Genomic DNA, 21,350 nt, shown 5'->3' with positions numbered 1-21,350 from the left:
GCATAAATACATAAAATACATGTTCTGGGCTGGCATAGAAATGTGCAAAATATGGACTTAATGGACATTTTTGTGTGCCCGATAGCCCTTGTTTCTATTTATTGGTTAAATAGTTCACCATACCATGGTGAGCTCTGATAGGTGTGATTTAAGAAACCTTGTAACACTTAATTTTTGGCTAGGTAATCTAAAATGTTAAATGTGTGCTTGGAAGGCCAAATATTTTGGACTGTGTAGTTCAGTATACATTTCCCGAAGGCAGATGTACTGACGAAGGTAGACGTCCCAAAGCTATATTCATTCTTTCAAATGTGGTGAATACATTAATTGCTTCTTAGGGCTGGCATTCTCCCAGTACAATTAAGATCCTAATAGATCAACAATTACAACCATGCACTGTGGGGAAGGATTAAATTGATCCCAGTTAACCTCAAGGCTCTGAACTGCATCAAATTCTAATATCTTAGCTGTTTTGCTACTAGTGGCTTGAAAAAGGCTTTGACTGAGGGGTCCTTTTTCTGTCCTTTCCTGTGTTGGTTGTTTTCATCCATCCTGCAGGGTCTGAATGTCCTTAACTCCAAGCATCATCACTCTTTCTTGCAAACTTCCCCAACCTGTATCCCCCATTCCAGATGTTTGGGGACAGCAGCTTCTAGAATTTCAAGTCATCGCACTTAAAATACACACTGGCTAAGAACTCTGACAATTGCCACCAGGAAAGCATTGTGAGTGAAGTTCTTAAGTTGTCTTTCCGTCTAGATAGATATTCCATTTTCTATTATATCAACCAGTAGCCTTTGTTTAGAATTAGGCAAGATTGGATTTATTCCTCATAGCATTTGACCCTTGAGCATGCTTCCAAAACAAAAACTGTGCACTCTCACTCAAAAACTGGACCCTCAGAAACGGCAGAAGTTGAGGTTGCCTAATATAATGGCTGGGTGTATTTTATTCTGTTAGACATAGACATAAAACAACTAGAAAGCTGTATCACTTAGCCTTGCCAACTGTTCTCACTGCTGAGAAGGATAAAACCAGGGATGAAACCTGTCAGCAGGTTCTGACAGGTTTTGGAGAACCAGTAGCGGAAATTTTGAGTAGTTTGGAGAACCAGCAAACACCACCTCTGTCAGGCCTCAGAGTGGGGTGGAAATGGAGATTTTGCAATAACTTTCCCCCAGGAGCGGGGAGGGAATGGGGATTTTGCAGTATCCTTCCCCTGCCACGCCCACCAAGCCACACCACACCCACGAAGCCATGTCCACAGAACCAATAGTTTAAAAATTTGGATTTCACCACTGGATAAAACTAGATGTTTTAATGACATCATTTAACTAATGACCAATAAATAACACCATAAAATGTAGTGGGGTTCAAATAAGGTATATTTATACAACTGTTAAGTACAGTGATATAAAATATAAGTCTATAAAATCAATATGACTAAATAGCAAAACCTAAAAGGTTTTTTAACTGCGCATGTTAAAACTAGTGTTTATTCTAAGATACATGAATACCTTGTTATAGTTCAAGCTGAAATATATAATGCTCCCCAAGATATATAAAAAAAACCTTGGGCATCCAAAGTTGATTTCACATTTCACATTTTGTAAGTTGCCTTCTATATACATTATGGCTTCCTGTGGTGCAAAATATTACTCCCACATACTTAAATAATTTGTTCAATTGCAGTTAATGCCCATTTAGTATCCATCTTTGGATTTTAGGGCACTTTGCAAAAATTATTTTCTTGGTCTTGTCATAATTGATCTCAGTAATTTGCTCTGAGAAGGAGTCCACAAGGAATACTGGAATACCAGAACACAACACCATCTATGATGCCTATCTTGCATCCATAGATAAATTATGTCCACTTCAGCATATTAAACAGTTACACATATTGATATCAAGAGTTTCAGATAACGTAGAGCCTATTCTATTGCTGCATTATCTGGAAATTACTGATGTAACAAATATTCCAAAAGCATTAGTTATATTTACATAATACATAATTCACAAGCAAGGAAGCATAATATAGCCTTATCTGATGACTGGTAGGACAATGCTTAGTTTCTATTAGCAACTGAACAATAAACTACTCACACCCACTTTAGCCAAGTTCAGTGTATATATATATACTGTATTTTAAGCTTAGTCTGTGTCAAACAATCATTCTGAACTATGTCACTTTTTTGTTCAAAAGCCAACAATGATCCAATATTGTTTCAAGGCAAAGTGAGAAAGACTGACTCAGCGATGGCAATCCTGTAATGGTATGGTTTTTGTTCCATGACCAAACTGGTCCTTTTGCTTTCAGCTGACATACATTTCATACTATTTAATGAATATGTTTTCTCTGAGAAGGATCTTGTTGGTAAGACTCAGAGGAATGACTGAGGGGGTCTGCTTATATGTAATTGAGCTATAGCTACCCATGATATCATGTTTGACTAAAGAACAAGAATATATCTTTATCATGTGCAGGGTCAACTACTTAAGGAAGTAAGATATAAGCTTCAGAAGAAATTAAGGGGAGTTTTTTTTTTTTTTTAATCCCATGGCAATACCCAGAAGAAGAAACAGATCATAGTGGGATCCCAAAGTGGCTACCACAATTCTGTTTTCTGAAATGGAGCTGATACTGAGCTGGAAGATGCTTGCTTTTCTGTAATTGCTCATTTCCTAAAGAGGACAAGCAACAGTTTGAGGGACCTGAGAATCTGCCAGTTCTCATTCATTTATTCACTCTGCTGCCTTCCAAATGTGCTTTACTATAGTTTCCACCATCCCTCTCAAAATGGTGGGTATGTTGACCCTGGAAGTTGGGAACTGTAGACCAATGCTTCTGAAGAGGAGCAGATTAGAAAGTCTGCCTTAACTCAATAGGGAGGATAGATAATATACGTATAAAGGTGAGCAGCAGAAGCTTTGAGTGGTAATACACTTTTCAAAACTGTTTTGGTTGGCAGGTGTAGCTTCCAATATCAGTGGTAGCTGCTACAAAATGAAATGTGTGTGTGTGGTAATGTTAAAGGGCAGCAAAAGATCCTTTTTGTGTTACTCTTATTGACAGCCTAATTCCTTTTATATTGCCCAAGGTCTATTATACAAATCATGCTATGAACAAGGACTTTTGTCATCAGTGTGAATAAGATAATCACAGTTTATTGAACAAGGTAGGATTAGATGCAGATAAAGTCCTACTTAAAGAAGCCCTATTTAAATCATTGGAACTTTAGAGACATTTAAGTTAAATTGATTGGTAGTGGTAAGCCTGACTCCATCAGGATCCAATCCATTTAAAATTGAAATGATGTTTCTTAAAAATGGGAGCATTCTATGCAAAGTAGGTAATGCATACATATTCTATAGTCTTTGATCCGAACAGCTGTGCCTTAAATGGCCTCCAAGGACATTTTTATCATAGAGAAATATGGGAGCTGGACTTTTCTCCTTGAGGTGCTGTCTCCCCTGAACTGGCAAGTTTAAAGTCATAATTTCTCACAAGGCAGAATGCCAACATTTGAACTTCTATAGTATGGAAGTGTGTGATGTCATAGCACAATCATGGCATATTTTCAATAGGTTTTTGCTTCTGAAAATGAGTTTAATGTCTAAAGTCAGACTGCATTTCATCATTTTATTTGTATTAGTACATGTTTTTTAATACCTTTTGGTATGAAGCTGCACAATTTGCTAAACCAGCCAAAACATCTGTAATGATAGCTTTATGTCTAAATATACAAGTATAGCAAAAGTGGAGGCAGAGGTACTCTAAATTTTTACTGATAATCCAATCTAAAAGATACGTTCTCGCCAGACATCAGTCCACACATATTTAAAGCACTTCCAGCTTGCTCCTTCTTTTCTGCCTCTTCAGAATAACAAAGTGCTGTTATTCAGATAACCACGTGTACACATTTCAGCAGATGTCAAAGCTCTTCTATATACAGTTCATGTTATACCACTGGAATGCCAAGTTTGCTGTTATCAGAAAATTATTTCCTAGCCTATTTTGAATTATCAACCAAATATTCTGGATTATTTTTTTATCTGTCCCAAAAAGGAATGGCCTTGTAAAAATATATTTGCTTGATAATATCGCGGGTGAATGGCTATGGGCTCAAAAGAACTTAGAGAATTAGCCTCTGTGCACTAACAAATGTTCAAAGGTTTTTTTTTTTTCCTGGCAGAACAAAACTAACAGCAATGAGCACCGTTTGGCTAGAAATATATTTGATACAGGCTGTAAAAATTTTCCTCTGTGCTCTACTGTTGTAAATAAAAGCAGAGGAAATTAAAGATCTGTGCAGGGCACAACAGCAAAGTAGGTACTTCATCATAAAAAACCTAGATTGCTTTGGGCATCCATTTTTTATCAAACACTTTTGGTGCTATCTTCTAGAGGTACAGCACCAAAATATAAGCAATTCCAAACCTAATCACACAAGGGAGCAGTATTTTGGGAAGATTTTTATTACTTAGTCACAAATGTGACAAATATCCACCTCTAACATCAGCAGAAAGCATACACTGCACTTGCAAAGACTTTTCTTTCAAGGAACACTCTTCATAGTATTCCGTAGTACTTTTTAATCAACGCTGTTTGCAGAAATAACTTGATTTAAGCTATGTAAGCTAATTTCTGTGAGAATAATATTCCCTCATGCCTTAAAAAATTAAATGTATTCTCAGCAATTGCATTAATTTTGAAAATGTAATGTCGGTTCGCATATATTAACATAACTCTGAAAAGAAGACACGGAGAAATGAATAGAAATCGTGGTGTCCAAGACAATATTCTCCCACAACACACACACTTAAAGGAAAGTAAAAACTAGGACAGTTTATATTGGTCATTTCAAAATATTCAAACTATCAGCTCATTTTATCAAGTGGGACCTTGACTTCCATATTACCCAATAGCATCAGTAACTAAATATCATGATAAATAGAAATATGAACAATTTTGAGTAAAGTTTATTGAGTGTCGAAATACAAATGTGTTTGTGTGTGGGGGGCATTTGATGGTAATTGTCTTCAAAGATGACAAATACTTTGAAGACAAATTGTCTTTAAAGATGATAAAGGCAATGGAAAGAGAATGTATAAACTGAGCCAATTTATGAGTGATGGGTTGTGCTGTTCAGAAGATATTCATTGGTCCTGTACAACACCAGAATGATATATTGGTAGCCCTTGTTTAGCAATCACAACTGCGACTGGCAACTTGATGTTAAGTGAAGCAATTGGTAAGTGAAACCACAATTGTGCTTATGACTTTAGCTTTGCTTAGCTTTACACACTTGCAAAGGACTGATCATAAAGTTACTTTTTCATCACTGTTGCAACTGTAAATGGAATTAAATGACGTAGTCAGTAAACAAGGACTATCTATATGTAATTAGGATTATCAAGTTTCCTATGTCAGGTTCATACATATAATAGTATGCACCAAGCTTTAAGAAGACATGTTTTAAAAGTGAAACAAATCTTCAAGTGATGTTATTTAATGACCTAAGAAATTCTGAAAATTAGAAATATAACAGATATTTTCTTCATAGCTGCTACAAAGTTAGCAGCCCCAAATAAGAAATACTAGATCAGAGCTCCAAGTTCTTCTTTGATGGCATGGGAATGTAGGAATAAGAGCTTTTTCTGTTGGTATAAGAAAAGCTGGGGCAAGAGCAGAGATGCTGCAAACATATCTCTCAACAGAAAGACGCATTGGTTATCGTTAGGAATAAATCACCATAGCCAAGACCTGTTCAGGGTAAAGAGTGGTTTTCATAGATTTTCCTGATATGATTTGCTCATTGCTATTGCAATGCCTGTGTGGGTGTCTGTGTGTCTGTGTATATATCACCGCATTACTTCATTCACACCATGTGGCAGGTATTCAATTTAAATTGATTAAGGCTGATTCAACTTCTCCAGTTATTCTGAACCATTGTCAGGAAATAGTTGACCATTTAAAACCAGAACAAAGGCAGGACACCTCTAAATTAAGTTTTATCTCACCAACAACATAGCTGCTGGGTTGATATGGAATATAGAATAGCATGTTGTACAGTTAAAATTTTGGCAAGGGGAGCAAAAGATAGTTGTGCTTCATGGGTAATTATGAAACTTATTAGGAAGAAAAGGGAATATAAACTTTTCCTAAAGCACAAGAAGACATTACATCAAATGAGGCTTTGACACTCTCTTCTGACTGCAATAGATTCTGAACAACATTATTCTGGAAATTAGTAAATGATAATTTGGGTGAAAAAAAGTCTTTTTTTTGGCTTGAGGGGCCAAAGAGGAATGGGAGAACTATTATACTAGATCAGTGTTGGTGAACCTTTTTGGCACTGAGTGGCGAAATGGGAGCGAGTGTGCGTGCCGGAAATTGAAAGAGCAGCTGTCCGGAGGGCATGCGCTGCCGGGAAGATGATCTTCTGGTTTCCGGCATGCACATGTGCACCGGCCACCTGGTTTTCCGGTTTCTGGTGCGTATGCGTGCTCAAAGACCAGCTGTGCGGTGCGCATGCACACACCGGAAACCAGAAGAGCAGCCGCCTGGTGCAGATGCGCATGATGGGAAGATGATCTTCCAGTTTCCGGTGCATGCATGCACACCGGCCACCTAGTCTTCCAGTTTCTGGTGCGAATGTAGCTGGCAAAGACCAGCTGGCCAGAAACCAGAAGGTTTATCTTCCCAGCACGCGCATGCGCACCAGGTGACTGCTCTTCCAATTTTTGGCACTCCTGTGAGCGTGAAGACCAGCTGGCCAACGCGCTGGAAACTGGAAGAGCAACGGGCAACGGCTAGTGTGCCTGGAGAAATGGCTTTGAGTGCCACTTCTGGCACGCATGCAATAGGTTCGCCATCAAGGTACTAGATTGTTTGCTTGTCATCCCACTCCAGATAATTCTCCAATTAATCTAAAACTTTGTGATGCTACACCTTGGCCCCTTATCTCATTAAAAGAAATTGAACATCTGATACTGGTGCTGCCATCAGGCAAAGCCCCTGGAGAAGACTATATCTTGGTGATTTATTAAAAGCTGATATATTGAGAATTTAAAATTTCATTTTTCTAATTTTTCAGCTTCACTTAATGCTTTGGGGGGGAAAAGCAATTCACACCCTGGACAGCGAAGATAGGAAACATAACATGATATACTGTAGCAAAATGTTATATGGAGTATGCAGATTTTGCAATAGGCGGTCTCCTCGTTAGTGTCCACATTAGCATATGAAATTGGTTATCATGAAGGATCTGAGAAGCAGGCAGTAGAAACATTGTTTTATGAGATGCACCTTAATCCATTACTGCCAGCAAGAATGAAGTGATATCAATGAACCTCTCCAAAAAAACAAAACAAAAACCAATTATAACGTTAGGAAAACATTCAGTCAGGACAACAACAATTTTGACACGTAATTCTGTTTATGTACATGATGCACAGTTTTCAGGTACATCTTTAATATGAAACTTTAGGGTGGTTATTCACCTTAGTAGTTATCTGATCCCAAGAAACACTTTTTAAAAAACATGTTTCTCCCTTTGTTTTTATTAAATGACAGTCTGTGCATCTAGGTTTGTTCACTTTGTTGGAGTAATAAATGCCCAGTGTTAACAACCACTGGCTACAGATAGTCAGCACAGGATCATGAAAGGATCTAAGATGAAGAGAAATTACTGCTTAACCATTTTCATACAGGCCAATATTCTATAGGCGCTAATAGAATCAGAATTTTACACATCTCCTTGATTTTTGTGGTATTTCTCAGCATTCTATAAGTTACTTTTTACTATCCTCTTTGTTGTCAAAGAGGACAACAGCAAACTATGTTCATATTTCTATCAAGAAAACTACATGGGTTTTAAGCTTCCTTTAAAGGACAGTTTACCTATGTGAGAAGTTTTATATCTAAATATATTTTATTCTTTATACTGTTTCCATCTTCCCTTAAAATACAGTGGTCTGGGAATCAGTGTCTCCACCTCAAGCTGAAACTAAATTAATCAAATAAAGATAGCAAATGGAGAAAATCCTTTACCCAAACTTCCTCAAACTTCCACATAAATTACCCAGACCTAGTCCACATATCAAAGGATAAGGTCTACAAACATAAATAGAGTTCATTAAATTAGGTCTCCCAGCGGAACTGCATATTCACAAAAAGACATAACTCCCACCCACCCCCCACACACATACATGCCTCTCAGGTGTCACCCTAGAATTGGCATGTAGATACTTCCACATACACCCAGGATCCTTTCTCTGTACCTGCCCCTAAAGCCAAGCTCTTTGCTTTTAGGAAGAAATATTTCTTCTTTCCTCACGGCTGTCTGGATCTCATTTTTATTTATTCTTGTGCAGCCCCAGCTCAAGTTGGAACCCCAAATTATTCTTCTGGCAATATCCAACAACTGTTTCTGTTTGCTTCTTTAATTTGCTTTACATATACATTGGGGTATTCTTAATACAAGCCCTATTCATAGTTATTAACTTGTTTAATCCCTGGATTCACTCTGTAATCCTAGCATAAAGGCTGATGTTATATTTTATATATGGTAAATTAAATCTATAATTTCATCTCTGTTAAATCGTTATTGCAACTGTTATTTTAAGGAGTTTGGTTGCCATGATCCTTGAGATGATTAGGAGTAACAAAATAGTAAATGTTCTTTAATTACTATGAATGGTCCACGGTTGAGCAATTCATTTCCATAGTGGTGCTGAGACCAGAGCTTTGCAGAGAAGTGTGAAAAAAAACCTGCAAGCTTGGATTTTGAAAGGGCAGACAGAACATAATGTTTTCAGATGGATTAAGGATGCCAGGCCTGTTTGCCTCCATGGTACCTTGTTTGAACAGTAAATGTATAAATAAACAAGCATCGAAAAGACACTAGAACTCTCCTATATTCATGAATCCATTACCACCTACTGTGTTGCCAGTTGAGAAGACACAAAATGTTAATAGGAAAAACAATTTATGCTGGAACACATCTTATTAAAGCAACCAGGAGAAGAACTAGCCAGGAGGTGTAAAGTGAGATTAAAAAAACATAAATGTGATTTATCTTGATTTATCAGGAGTCCCTCAAGAAATAAAATTATTAGAATGACTGATGGTCTAAAGGCCCTAAAATAGCTTTCACAATTTGATACCTCAGGGTATGTCACAATAAAGCTCCTATCATCATTATGGCCATATATTGGGTGGGAATGAGGTATAATAGGGTATCATCACCTGTTACAGAAAAGTATGAAAAGGACAAGGAGAAATCTAAGCCTAACTTTCTGCTTACTCTCCTTTCTTCACAAATCACTTGAATATTAGACACTATAGTGTCCCACATTAAATTTTTGCTGCTTTTCTGTAAAGAAAATAAAAGCATTTATGTAACTCAAATTTAACGCTCACAGTAACTATGCCTTTAAACATTTCCACAGAGTATCTAACAGAGTTTGCAAATCACATTCTGGGAAGTTCTGATTTATGCAATTGTGTCTCTTGATAGGAGGATGGTCTTACTTTCAGGATTAAAGTCCCCCCCTTTTTTTTTGAGGAAGCCACTGTCCCCCTACCAAAAACTGCTGAATGCTTCCTCCCAAAGGCAGCAAGCAACTCTTAGGATTGTCAGAGTTAGTTATGCTTTCTTCATAGTGTAGGGAAACAAACAAGCCAGTTTCCATGACAACTCCAGCAAAGATTGCTTCAAATGACAACAAAACAAGATAAAATTTCTACCGGAGGAGAGGGGAATATCTGCAAAAGCATGAGGGGGAGATTAAAAACAAATAGATCTGGGTTTACCATTGACTTTTTGTAAGTGAAGGGAATAGGATTCTATAAAGTATCTGGTAATTGTTGTAATAGCAATTAGCAATTCTGTGGCACTTGTGAATCCTGGATCTGCAAATGGTCTTGAAATCATTAATCTTATATTATAATGTGAGCAGAGATTCTCCTTCCTCCTCCCATTTAGGAAACATTTCCTTTGAGAAACTTCTTTGAGGTAGATTAAGACCTAAACGAGATAGAAGATCTTTTGCAGATAGAGCTCACTGTCTATGTGTAATTCTCACAATAACAGTTCATTCTGCAGAGACTCTGGAGGCCATTTTATGACATCACACATAATTGCAAAAGGACTTGCTTGAAAATCATGAAGAAACATTCAAGGGATCAATTAATGGCACCAGTTAGTTCACAAACGTTAGCTCTTTCTGGCCCCAATCTTGAGAAAGTTAAGCATCCTCAAATGCTTGTATGCCTGCTTAAAATGTACAGTTTTTATAAAAGTAGAGTATAAAGAGTAGAGTAGAGTAAGGGAGAGTACGGCAGAGTAGAGCGTAGCAAAGCAGAATGTTAGTTCTACCAAAATGTATCTCAACTTTGTTCTTTTCACATGACTAGTATAATGAGGAACTTCTTGATCTCAACAACGCTTTGATTTTGAGACCAGGAAAATCAGACTTCTGAATTAGAAGTGTACAACCTGAGGCGATGCTTATCTGCAGCACCCCAAATGTCTCTGAAAGTTGTGCTGAAATGCATTTTTATTGTGACTGAGGGGAGATTAAATCTCTGGGGACTAACTAAAATTGTATTTGAGCTGTATTTTTTGTTTGTTGGTTTGTTTTGTGCCTTTGATCAGTCTTGATTCCTTGCCAGGACAAGTCATGCAGATTTCTCAGTAAGGTTTTGAGACTTGATGTTGTCTCATTCTCAGGGCTGATAGAAAAGAACTGGCCCAAAGCCACATAATTGGCTTCATGACTAAGATGGGACTAGAACTCAGTTTTCTGTTTCTAGCCTGGTGTCTTAACCATATAACCCTTGTTCTTCACTCATATGATACCTGGTATGATGTCTTGTACCTGGGGGAGAATTGTGAAAAACCGAGAGGTTCCTCTTCTCCTTACCCTACTTCCAATAGTGGGTTAGACTCTACAAGGGTAGTCTAACTCTCCTTTGTCTCCCTGCTATATTTTGAATCTACAACTTTGCATTTGCCTAAGGTGGTTTTACTCCTCTTGAAATTTATTTATTTGTATTCATTTTACTGAGCTTGCAGACCACTCCCATCACAAATGCCTCTAGAAATTCATTTTATCAACTGTATTCAAGCACAGTTGGCTATTACAGATTTATTTTGAACCTATCAGGTCTTCACATTCAAGGTTGAGTCAACTACATTTAAATTTAGTGCAGAATTGTTAACCTGGTGTTTTCCAATTTTGGCAACTTTAAAATATGTGGAGTTAAACTCTCCAGAATTACCTAATGTGGGAGTTGAAGAATTCTGGGAGTTGAAGAATTCTGGGAGTTCCAATCCACACATATTAAAATTGTCAAGATTAAGAATCACTGTGCTAAACCTTAACCTTTCTCAGGGATCCACTTTTAAATGTCTGGCAACTAGATTTGGTGTGTATAGATCTCTGGGAACTGGAGCAATTTTTTCCCTGCAAATCCCATGATTGGAGTATGCTTTCCATGCTATATAGCTTTGTATATTTTGAATACCTTTTTGAGGTTAAAAGAAATTGAAGTCTGATTTGAAATGAAAATTCATTGTCCTAAATCTACAGGTTTCTGTATTGGATCTTTCCAATGTCAGAACTCAGGTCAGGTAGGACTAACAGTGAAGGTTAACCAGTCAGTACTCTGGAGCATATGAACTGAAAATCCATATGCTCTGTTCCTCAAACTGGAATCTGGAGGTTTGCCTTTTGATAATTTAAACTCAGATCACTTTTCTACCAGCATTTGCAAATCTTTGAAGTTTCTCCATCCATTTCCCTATGTTTAGTAACCAATCTGCCAAAGTACATACATTCATCTTCTTGCTCTACTTTTTGCATCATCAGTTCTAATATCTACTGCCTACCTTTGGGCTTGCGGCTAATAACACATAATGTGTACACAGAAGCACAAATCATTCATGTTCCAAACTAACACACTTCTAAATATCACATTCATACAAAAAGTGATATCAAATATATACAATATCATAAACTTATATACTGTATGTGTGTGTATGTATGTATGTATGTATGTATGTATGTATGTATGTATGTATATGTATGCATGCATGCATGCATCCTGGCAGAGCCAGGATGAGAACGGTGTACACATCTTAGTGTTCCTTGATTTCTCAACAGCCTTCAGTACTGTATCCTACTGGACCATTTTCAGCATTTGGGACTGCGAGGCATTATTCTGCAGTGGGTCTCCTTTCTCTGTGGCTGGTTTCAATTGTTGTTGACAGGGGATGAGGCAGGGCTTGACTCTCTCTGTCCTTTTGTTTAATATTACATGAAACTGTTGGGTGAGGTCATCCATCAGTTTGGGGTCAGTTATCATCAATGTGCTGATGACATCCAATTATATATCTTGACCCTGGGCTGACCAAGTGATGCAGTTGAAGTTCTGACAGACTGCCAGGAGTATGTAGGCCTGGACAGGGAAGAACAGGCCCAGGCTCATTTTTGACAAGACTGAGTGGCTGTGTTTGTATGTCCTCTCCCCCTTGGTTCTAGGGATAGTTCATGTTTAATCAGTCTTTAATCAGGTTGGACATTCCCCATTTGAGATTAGTTTGCAATCCATTGGTCCTGCTATACTTACAGCCCGTGCTTTAAAAATAGGTGGCTTCTTCACAAGAGCTTTGCAAAGGCCTTCACAGAGGAGCTCTGGTTGCATCTGTTCCTAAACTGGAAGGCCTTTCAGATCTTGGTCACTTCTCAACTGAACTACTGTGATGCACTGTACACAGAGCTGTCATTGAAGGCCACTTGGAAATTACAGCTGGTCTGGAATGCAGCAGTGCAGACAGTCAACAGTGTGTCACAGCTGCCCAGGTTTCCCTGCTGCTTCATAAGCTGCACTGGTTGCCATTTGTCTTCCAAGAACAATTCAGGGTTATGACTTACAAAGCCTTTCATGGCATAGGACCTGGTTAGTTGTGAGACCACCTGTGTCCGTATATTTCTGCCTGTATGGCGAGCTACAGCGTGGAACCCAGCAAGTGAGTCTTCTCAGTGATGGCTTCTGCCCTGAGGAAAAATATTGCCCTTGGAAATCTGTACCACTTCTATCCTTTTTGTCTTTTTGCAGATTGTTAAAGGTTGATTTTTCTTTCAGGTCTTGGGCTAGGATGATTATTCAACCCCTTCCTGTTTTTGGCTTTTGTTTTCCAGGTGTCTATATTCTTTTTCTCTGATATATGATATTTGCTGCTGTGGAATTGGGTGGCCTTAAAATTTAAACAATAAATAAAATAAAAAAATAAAAAAAATAAAAAATTAAAATGAATCTTTCGTAACCAGCTAGAAGCTGCAAAAGACACGTGAAATATTAATATAGTAGTAGACTTTAAGAGGAATAACAGGGCAAGAACTGACTAATAACATCCTAGAAAACATTAACAGAGGAAAACAATCTATCCCCCTTTTCATTAACAAGAAGCAGCTTCCAAGTTGAGAGCCCTTTGCAGCAATTTTTGCTGACCAGATACTTCATTCTTAGTGTTGCTGTGAGCTTAACACAGCCTGACTCTGATGCAGTGACTGTAAAACACATGTTGGCACAGCTCCCAGGCTCCCGTGCTATCCCTTGCTTGACAGGGTTGGACTCTAGGCAGAGGGATGGGCTGAGGGATTAATAGGTGTGAACAGTTATTTTCTCAGCTTGTCTCTTTCAGGAATAATTGTCTTGACTTGGCTCTTCGCAAAAACCCTCCCCGCTTCATGGCACCTTCGGCAACACTTAACACAGTTGGGCAAGTTGTAATGAAGCAACCTGACCTTCCTACCCCAAAAAACTGAAGATGCTGCAAAATGAAAAGACAGAGACCTCTTCTGTTCCCATGGTTACATCACGGGCCTTGCAAATTGTAACCCCTCTACTCTCATTTACCTTTTTGAACTGTTGGTTTCAAAGCACCTTCTAAAATGATTAAACAGTGATGATTTTAATTTTTAAAAAGCCGATCAGCATTAGATACAGCTGTTAATTTGCAAATCATTTAATCGTTACCTTTTCTAGCTTAATTAGAAGCCTGCAAAGTAGACTAGCATTATTGTTCTCGTATAAATTACCAGAGGATGTTAAGAGAGTACAAGTAGTTCAAGATAATTCAGTGAGAAAAGAGCAGGGGTACATTTGGAACAACTGAGAAACTATTCCAGGAAATCTGAGGTGTGTGGAGGACATGAAGAAAAAAAACAGGATAACTACTGAAGTACAGATTATAAAGACTAATTGTCAGGCTTAAGCTACATCTGTGGTCTCAAGGAGATCAAGCGCTCATAAATCATGAGATGGTAATCATATTCTGTGCCATGTTGTTGCAAGTGATTAGTCGATTTCAATCAGTAATATATTTGATAGATTTCTTCCACTAACTCTTTTTTCTTTCTTGATTAATTTATAGATTAGTTTGTCCAGTAAAGATATCACTTGAGTCAAATTTCCAATCTCTCTGATGTTAGGTACAGACAAAGATTGGTGTTGGTAATACCAATTCTTCAACTCACCTTCTGACTTCCCCATTAAACATAGGGGAGCTTGCTATTGATTTCACAGATAAGCTTATACCATTACAGTAAGTGCTTAATTTTCCCAGGACATTCAAGAGCAGGTGTCTCCAGCCTTGGCACCTTTAAGCACGGAGGAAGTCCTCCAGTTGAAGTCCTCTGGGCTTAAAGGTGCCAAGGTTGGAGACCCCTGTTCAAGAGGACAGCAAGTGCTGCTGCCTGGCCCTGTTGTCTTAAATGGGTAATATGCTCTCAGGAAGTCAAGGGCTGGATCTGAAATGTGGTAAAGGCTATTACTGGTTTCATTAGCTAAACTTTTCCCCCAATATGAATGCTGAGCCAAAAGCTAGAAGCTTATTGAAGTTAAAATGTTAGGATGGGAGAGGGAACAGACTCTGGAAGAAAATTAAGGTGATGGTAGGTCTAGCAGTGAATTTCTGTGAAACAAATTATGTTATGGGCTAAAATGCCACTGTTATTAGTAAGACATGTGGAATACCTGTATATTGTGGCTTCAAAGGGTTTGAAGATAAGCAACTATGAGCTAGGATTGGCAGTTGTGAGCACCTCATCTTACAAAGAGTTTTTCAGAGCAAGATTATGTGTTTGCAACCAAGCCATTAGTATCCCAATGAGCCTGTGACTGTCCAGGGCATTATGTCCCATGATGAAAACAACAGGTGAGTGCCTGAGAAGGTGCAGAAGTGAAAGGCTGGTATTTAGAAATCCACCTATTCAGACAGATCTGACCTTTAATTGAGAGCCATGCTGACTTTTTCTTTATCATGTCAGAAAACATAATGCTTGCCTGACTAAGTGCAGGCAGGGGGGAAAATAGCAAAACATAATAATGATGATGATGCTATAGGAAAGGTGAATGAAATGTCAGGTGCTTGTGACCTCCGGAATGGAACTCTCCTTGCAAAGTAGAAGAGAAGCACTGACTTTCACTGTGTCATGCAACTTTCATAGCATTTGTGCAATGCTAATGTGATTTCTGGAGTCATGGAACCATCTCAACTTCTGGCAATTCTCCAATTTTGCATAAGCTTGGAGATGATGATTTTGCTTGCTTTTGTATAAATTTGAGGATCATGGATTATTTTGTGTTTATCTAATTGCTGATTCAGTCTGAAGTAACCTTCTCTCAAGTGCCTGTTTCTCATGTGCAAACATCTGAGTAGATATCAAGACCAGATCAGGATGATATCAATTCCCTGTGAGGTCCTTCCTTTTTGCATAATTTGGAATTTCCACATGCAAAATGTTGCTACATAGAAAACCACATGCAATTTGCATGTAGATTGTGAAGTAGCACATTTGTTCACCTGTTATTTTTTAAAATTCAGTTACTTCTATTTCATAAAATGAAGCTAATTTATCTTGGTTTAGTAGGACAAAAGCAAACTATAGCAGCAGAAAGTTAAATACAGGTATTTCTCAACTTTCAACTATTTGTTTAGTGACTGAAGTTACAACAGCACTGAAAAAGGTGATTAATGACCAGTCCTTGCACTTGCAACCACTGCAACATCCTCATAGACACATGATCAAAATTTGGATGCCTGGAAACCAGCATGTTTTTACAACAGTTGCAGCATCCTGGGAACATGTTATCACCTTTGTGACCTTCTGTAGGAGAAGGAATGGCGGAACCTGGGGTTGGAGTGAAAAGAGGGATCAGCTTAGAATCCCTACATAGCTACAAGTGAACTACCGTATTTTTCGGAATATAAGACACACCTTTATCCCCCCAAAAAGGGTGAAAATCTGGGTGTGTCTTATACTCCCACCCAGCTTCTCAAATGGAGGTTTCAGAGGCAGAAAAAAAAGTTTTTTCTGGAATGGAGTTTCAGAAGTTTCAGAGGCAGAAAAAAAGCAAAAAAAAAAAAAAAAAAAGCAAGCAAGGCACAGAGCTCACAACCAAGGAACCTGTTGCTAAAAGTCACCTCTGGGAACAGCTGATTGGGGGTATTCCGGGAGGCCGATCCACCTGCCAATCAGCTTTTTTCTTATTTTCCTCCCCCAAAACTAAGGTGCGTCTTATACTCTGAAAAATACAGTAATTCCCCTTGTGTGCTATTGACTTTTATCTAACACTAATCAGGTGCTGACCATTGGTTGAGAAGATTCCTGTGCATAGGCTTTTAGCTTAATTGAACCTTTATGTGTGGACCTAGTCTTTCATGCCTGATACCTTCTCAGCCAGCTTCCAGCAAGCAAAGTCAGTGGGGGAATACTGGACTTGCTTAATGAGCATGTGATTAATGACTTAACAACTGCAGTGGTTTGCTTAACAATCATGGCAAAAAGCTCGTAAAACCTGGCATGACTCACTTATCAGTTGCCTTACTTAGTAATGGAAATTCTAGTCCCAATTGTGGTTGTAAGTCAATGACTACTTATATTTCAAAACCAAGAAGCATCTTAAAACAAGCACCCATACAATTTGTCTATGACTGGCCACCTCATCACAGAAATCACTTTAATTCTTCTCTTGGCATGAACATTCCTTTGTTGAATTAAATTAAAGCATAAAAACAATACTTTACAAGGATAACTACATATGGTACCTGACAATTGTTATAAATTATCACTCCAATACTCAGATTGTAATCAAATAAAGAGATTGGTACAGCCAGAAAAATGGCAAAGTGAATACTGGATTAGAATCCTGAGTTTATAGTTTTGACAAGTTAACATTCTTAAGAACAGAACCTGATTTTAGCAATGATTACTGAAACAGGTTTTATATTTTCTGTATACTAGAACAAAAATTAATTTATTGGAAATACATTACACAGATAGTTAGAGCCTGTCTACACCACAGGTGGCCTTCAGCAGGTTCTGACCAGTTCTGGAGAACCGGTAGTGGAAATTTTGAGTAGTTCAGAAAACCTGTAAATATCACCTCTGACTGGCCCCACCCCATCTATTCTCTGCCTCCCGAGTCCCAGCTGATTGGGAGGAAATAGGGATTTTGCAGTAACTTTCCTCTGGAGTGGGGAGGGAATGGAGATTTTACAGTATCCTTGCCCTGGCATACCCGCCAAGCCAAGCCACACCCACCAAGCTACGCCCACAGAACCAGTAGTAACAAAATTTGAATACCACCACTGGTCTACACCCTACCGGGAGGAGAATGTAAGAGTATGTGCTCTGTGTATGTGTGCCTGAGGAAAAAAGGCAGGAGGAAGTAACTTCAGATTAGCCACCTCTTACAGAATAAGCAGACCCAGGGCTAATGAACATTCCCTACATGCCTCAGTATGAGGATGGTCCACCTACTATTTTAGGAGGGAAGGACTGGATCAGTGATGGGTTGCCCCGGTTCGCACTGATTCTATAGAACCGATAGTAAAACCGGCGGAAGGCTCCTCCCACTGACCCTGACATCATCAGAATGCTTCTGCGCATGCGCAGAAGAGCGTGCGAGCGCTTGCTTTGCTCACACACGTGTGGCCCCATTGCGAACCAGTAGTAAATGTAAGTAGAACCCATCCCTGGACTGGATGATACTTCCTTTGGCTACTCTAAAATATTGGAGAAGCACTACTACAAGAAGTCTTTTTCCTTCTGAATTGGTGCAAGTACAGCAGTCCAGTATTATGTGTTCCACTTCATTGTATTCTATTGTATGCATTTTTAATGGGTAAAATTGACATAAATTCTGCCAAGTTTCCCCTTGTAGCCAAATATATGCAAAAACTGTAAAACTGCTTTTTCTATCAATCCTCAAAAAACATGCCTACAAAAGGAAAAATATTGGCACTTGTTATTCCAGCATGGGTAGAGAAGTAGTGGAATTGGGAAGAGAGCTCGGTAATGGCTGCCTGGGCTGTCATTGTGGTAAATGCTAATTTACCACCATGGCGATGGCGCAATGGTTAGAATGCAGTGTCGCAGGCTAACTCACTGCTCACTGCCAGGAGTTCAATTCTGACTGGCTCAAGGTTGACTCAGCTTTCCATCCTTTCAAGGTCAGTAAAATGAGGACCCAGATTGCTGGGGGCAATATGCTGACTCTGTAAACCGAGGGCTGTAAAGGACTATGAAGTGGTAGATAAGTCTAAGTGCAACTGCTACTGCTAGTGGTGTTGTTAAAAGTAGAGGAAGGAGTTGAAATCTAGAAATATGTCCCATAAACTGGCCTGATTTTCAACTGACTTATTTAAAGAGAACAAAAAAATTGAAAGCTGTTGTATAGATCCCCAGCCTACTGTCCTCTTGTGACCAGTAGCTCAGATGGGGCTAATAAGTCACTGAATCCGTAAATGAGTACCAATAGTGTAGCGATGATAAATTAGCCCTTGGATGGCAGATAACCTCACTCACTGGTCTCATATATTTGTTGGGGTGGGGAAAAAAAATAAAGCCCTCAGATATTCCAGAAAGCAAGGATTGAGAACTGGACCTGCCCTATTCCCAAATTACATCAGCTAGTCTATTTTAGGTAATCTAGTCTAGCTGATACAACAAGGAGTATGGATCTCAAAATTAATACACTAAAGTGATTGGGTTTGCCAAGAAATCTGAACAGTTCCAAATTACACATAAATGGTGAAAAGTTAAAGCAAGCAGATAAATTTGTTATCTCCCTTGGTAGAAAGTTCATTGCAAAGGGAAAAAGAAGAAACCTGAGGATATACGTGGTGACTAATGAATTTTTCCTGAAATAAGTGAGAATAACTATATGCAAAAGTGAGTGCTGCCTATTTTGCTACATGGCAGTTTGGTTAGATAATTCCTAAGGTACCTTTCAAATTTTACATTCAATTTTTCTGATTCCCTTTCTTTTCTCTTATGGCATGCTTTGAATTTAATTTGCACATTATTTTGTATATCTTGTCTGGATTGTATAACATTGCTTACCCAGAAAGAAAATAGGATCATGGGGATGTAGGCATATATGTAAACAACAGCTTTTCTCAAATTTTACTACAAATAGCGTGCGTGTGATTGGCATGATTTCCTTTCTCAAGGAATATTCTATACAGCTTTATTAGTTCTAACCATTGTTCATGATCGGACAAGCAGCTTTTCAAAATTAAGAGGGTATTTTTAAAAAGGTATTTCTAGGTAGTCCCTTTATGTGTGGTATTCTATTATAATTATTTTCCAAAAGAGCACATTTATCTTTAGCAAGATAAAGTCCACAAAAGGCACCAACATATACTATAAACTAACTGGTTTAAGACCAATCAAAAAGTAACAGATGTATTAATGGCCGCTGCACCTTGTAACCATGTGAATCATTAACATCTGATGACCACAGAGCCATCTGAAGACCTGCAAAAATAAATGACCCGTCATGAATTAGGCCCCAAACTAAACATTTCTATCCTTGTTCAAAAGCAAGGGCATCAGCTCATATATTTAAGCAACACATTGAGTAGTGAAGTGTGAAATCGGGTTAGATACATACATTTGTGAACAAGACATAAAGCCTGCAGCATCATAGCTGTGAATTTGCTTTCAGCAACAAAAAAGTTGTACTGCAGAAATGGAGCGTAACACAGCTTTTCTAAGTGGGTGGCCTACAAAAAGATGGTATCTGGACGGCATCTGGCTGGTCTACTGGCATTAATATGGCAAGGCACCCAAGACTAGGAATGTAGAAGGCACTCAGGTAGAACAAAGGGAATACAGCTGAGGCACCCAATCAATATCACAGGACACTTGCATGTTCAAATAGAATCTGTGTTTTTTTCCTGGTAGAGGTATTAATTAGATAATTCCAGAGTGAAGCAGACCATTAGCAATCAATTACAACAAAGCACTGGCAATAAATGCAGATAATTAGGCTCCCCCAAAAGTAATTACGTTTGTTCCACTCCAATGAACTTTTTATTTTAATAGTAATTAACTTAGGGTGGGGGAGAGAAAGTTTGAGTGACCCACTGTGCCCAGTCCTGACTGCATGAAAAATAGAATGATTCCCCATCAGTTATGAGCACTTTTCTCTAGATTAAAAATATATTTATGTTTTAATTATATCTATTGTAGGTCTATATGTACAGTACATAAAAGCTACTCTGGCTAATGGGCAGTGGGAAAAAGCGAAGGGAGCAATACGATGAGACTTACCACAGCATAGTAATTCCTGTATTGTTGTGTGGAGTCAAAACAATGTTGAAGCATCTTTCTATCATCTTTGACCATCTTTAGCTCAGACCAGCAAGCCTAAGCAACAAAATCCACAATCTAATGAACCATTGCAAGAGTAACGGCTCCATTAATGGGTAACCTGAGAAAGGAACGATCCTTCATTCTAAGGTTCTTTAGAGATCTATTGAAAAATGCTGTAGCAATGTAGAACTGCTTTCAGTGAAAATGTTTAGCATAACTTTCTCAAGCCAGTTTATGGCTCTATTGCATATTACAGAAGCTCAGAATCAGGTAGAATTTTTGATAAGACTGTGTGGAATGACAGAAGTGCTGCCTTTGAAACCTAAAGTTTTCTTCCATTTAGTAATCCCATTGCAGGAGAAAGGCGGCTAAATTTCAGGCAAGATATATTTTCTTGCTTACATTTAGATCTTAACAGAATTCAGACATTCACCAATTTAAATTCAAATGTAAAAAAGATAATTCTGGGGGAAACTACCTGTTGATTCACATCACTCACCTGCTTGCATGGATGCAAATCTTATATACAAGTTAGTACTGATCAGGGATCTTAATGGTCTATTGTAGGCAGTATGCTTGGTATTGCTAAACTAGTAGAATGCACGATTAACTACCCAGAGATCTACTCATAAATATTCCTGATCTTTGCTAAATTGTGAAATTGGCAGGCAGAG

The sequence above is a fragment of the Pantherophis guttatus genome, chromosome 3 (assembly GCF_059756535.1).
Source record: "Pantherophis guttatus breed Tessera chromosome 3, ASM5975653v1, whole genome shotgun sequence".
Taxonomy (NCBI): Eukaryota; Metazoa; Chordata; class Lepidosauria; order Squamata; family Colubridae; genus Pantherophis; species Pantherophis guttatus.
This window is presented reverse-complemented; position numbering follows the sequence as displayed.